This window comes from Anneissia japonica, unplaced genomic scaffold, assembly GCF_011630105.1.
Source record: "Anneissia japonica isolate Jap-2015-1 unplaced genomic scaffold, ASM1163010v1 scaffold15024_len67550_cov108, whole genome shotgun sequence".
NCBI classification, from domain to species: Eukaryota; Metazoa; Echinodermata; class Crinoidea; order Comatulida; family Comatulidae; genus Anneissia; species Anneissia japonica.
This window is the reverse complement of record NW_022706313.1, coordinates 18,305-21,396: the sequence shown is the minus strand read 5'-3', so window position 1 is coordinate 21,396 and position 3,092 is coordinate 18,305. Positions and strand designations below refer to the sequence as shown.

The following is a 3,092-nucleotide window of genomic DNA, read 5'->3' as shown; positions in this document are numbered from 1 at the left end:
TTTTATAGAAATCTATAACATTCTCTTTAGAAGCTGTATAGAAATTCTATAGAAAATTCTATAGACATCTATAACATTTGCTTTAGAAGTTGTATAGGAATTCTATAGAATATCTGTTTGGAAATGTATAACAGATGCATAAGTTACAGTATCAATAGGCATGCTCACATTTTAAGTTAAAATGTTAAAAACATTAAATTAAGCATTTAATTTAAACATTTAAGTTAAATTATACATTAAATTAAACATTTAATTAAATGTTAAAAACAGCAAATACTTAGCCTTACACCACATTTTAAAATTGAAATGAAAAATGAATTTAATGCACATATTTGTAACAAATACTTAATTAATCTTACAAAATCATTAACTAAAAACCACCATTATGGTGACCATTTTAAAGTTACTGTTAATGTAACTTAAAACCTAACTACTTTAATCATCATTCCAGATGGGAGAGAGACATCGTTTTCAATAACCAGACAATGGATCAGGCCGTGATAGGGGTCCAATTTATGAGTTGAGATGCACGATTTAGTAAATTATTTATTGTATGAAATGCTATATTATATATACTTTCCTACACAAAACAAATGATTAATTACAAAAGGTTTTATATAAATGCATTTAATAAGAATTATAACTCAACTGGTCTTTAATGGTTTCCCCGCCCCTCTATTAAACATGGTACATTCCTCAACTGGGTGGCGAAATTTGAAAGCTAACGGAACCGTCTTCATCGACATCTCTCTCGCTTGCTGCACCCTTTGTTGTTGTGATGTCCTCCTTTTGTTCAGTAATAATTGGGGTAATAATCGCAAACTGATATTTTATTGAAATGGTTAATACCTGTAGCAATGTCTATGTACTAGTTAAATGGACGTTCTTCCGTTGAAACTCAACCTAGCCTAGGATAGCCGCTAGGCCTATTCTGTTGCCATTTGGAAAAAAAGAAGAGTCCGGAACATGCCAATCTCTAGGCCTATGCACAGTCAGTATTGTGGTAAGTAAAGAAAACATAATCTCCTTTCGTCCATTAATGTACGCCTTCCACATTACGCCTAGTTACTTATTCTAGCCTAGGCCTAGATATAATTTTGTAGTTAAGTATCAATAGTTCAGTCAGTTCGTCAGTCAGTGCAGTGGCAGTGTTTTCGTTCGTATACTGTACTGTTTAGGCCAGGCCCTAGGCCTAGGCTAAACCTAAGTGCAACAGGTGCAACAGGTCAGGTACGGGCGTTGGGACACAAAAGAAAAATCGTTGTTTTTTTTTTACCTACATAGGCCTAGCCTAGGCTTAGGCCTCTTCCTTAACCTAGGGCCTACAGTACACAGTACCTAGCCTAGCTAAGCCTAGGCCTAAGTCCTGCCCCACCAAGGCATTAAATTTGAAAAATAAAATTCATTTTTTCTTTAAATATCATTTAATAATAATAATAATGTTGTATTTATGTAGCGCATATTGCACATTGCCCCTATGCGCTTTACAGAGAAATAATATAGGCCAACTGAGAAAAAGCAAATAACAATAAAATAGTAACAATAAAATAAAATAAAAATAATCATAATAACAATAACAATGGGACTAAACTACACCTATTCCTTAAACTAATTAATGGTTGGCCATTGACTCTGAGGAGCTCATCCGTCCTTTGTTCAGCTATTGGTTTACTTATTGTATTTTGTGTCAACCAAAAATATTGACTTGTTTTTTTGCACAGTTCAATATACTTCACTCTTTTTCCAAAATGAATGATTGTATAACTGTCAACTGTCTGACCTCAATAATTGGTATTTTAAATTCGATAACCACACAAGTCATGCCCAAAAACATCAATAGCTGGAACTTTTTAATATACTCATATTCTATTTCTATACATAGGAAGTTTCAATTATGCTGTAATTAAAGTTTGAAATATTTCAAGCATAATTATATTTTTGTTGACCAAAAAATATGGTATAAATAACTTGGGTGTGAATATTTTTCATGGATGTCCATTGACAGTCAAATACTAATAGCATGCGCAAATGTGGGAGGAAAGTTTACTAATAAATAGTAAATAATTATCTATCTTCCAATAGATTGACATTGGCAATGGTTTACTTATAGAAAAGGACCAGCTCATAGTCATCACTCAGATAAGCGATGGGGCACAAGGCAAATTCAAAATTTGTTTGTTATTGTTTCCGATGCATGAAGTGGTAGGGAAATACAAGATAGGGAAGAAAAGCAAGGCACATGTGGAACATCGGTAGAGAAAGAGCGTTTGGATCCCATCTGAATTACTACCATAACAGGTAGGTAATTTGTTAAATAAGTTTGTGTTTTACCTTTTAAATGAAAATACTGCAGGTTTATGTATTGTAATAAGGGATTTATATTTCATCAACATGTAATGTAAAGCTTTTTTATTTGGGTTAGACATTGATTTTTTTTCTTTAAATTTTAATCTAAAAGTTTGCATTGTCCCTTTGTAACCAATTAATAACCATCAAAAGGGAGCTCGTCTTTATTACTGACTTAACCTTCACAGTAGCTACATCTTACTGTATATGTTCTGCATAGCACTTGAGGGAAGAAACTTTAATAATAGACAGTTAATGAAGAAAATATTTTGCTACAAGTGGAATACCTGTACTTATATTAAAATTATATTTAGATTTTGTAAAAGATAACAAATAATATGAAATAATACTTTTATTGGACCACTACTTTTAAGGTATCTGCATTTTATTCTTTAGAGATTACCATAACTAATTTTAGACATTGCACCGAAATTATTAAAATTCATCCTGCTCTTGGTGGTTGCCCGTTTATGAGTTTTCGATTTAGAAGCCTATAAGTATAAGAGTATTCAATTTGTTTGCATTTTTTTTACCCCCAGATTTCCTGAGGCTTCAACTACTCTTTTGAGGCAGTCTCTGCCAAACAGAATAAAGAAAATGAACAAGCCTAAAAATTGGGAATACCATGTATGCATTTTTGTTTTTAAATTTGTTCTTTAACTTTAATTCCAAACTTCGTTTTATTAGATTTGTGTAGTATTTTATTATATTTGATGTTTCAGTGTGTAGGCCGTCTTAAAGTTAGG

General features: G+C 32.0%; 1 long non-coding RNA gene across 2 annotated transcripts; it reads left to right on the top strand.

Annotated features, from left to right (window-relative positions):
• The first annotated feature begins 714 nt into the window (after positions 1–714).
• On the top strand, positions 715–2,945 carry LOC117106103. Of its 2 annotated transcripts, none has more exons than XR_004444989.1 (3): positions 715–1,003; positions 2,111–2,298; positions 2,886–2,945. It is a non-coding gene; the product is annotated as an uncharacterized LOC117106103 (long non-coding RNA). The 2 variants fall into 2 exon arrangements; XR_004444988.1 differs by having other exon boundaries at positions 2,083–2,298.
• Positions 2,946–3,092: the final 147 nt, after the last annotated feature.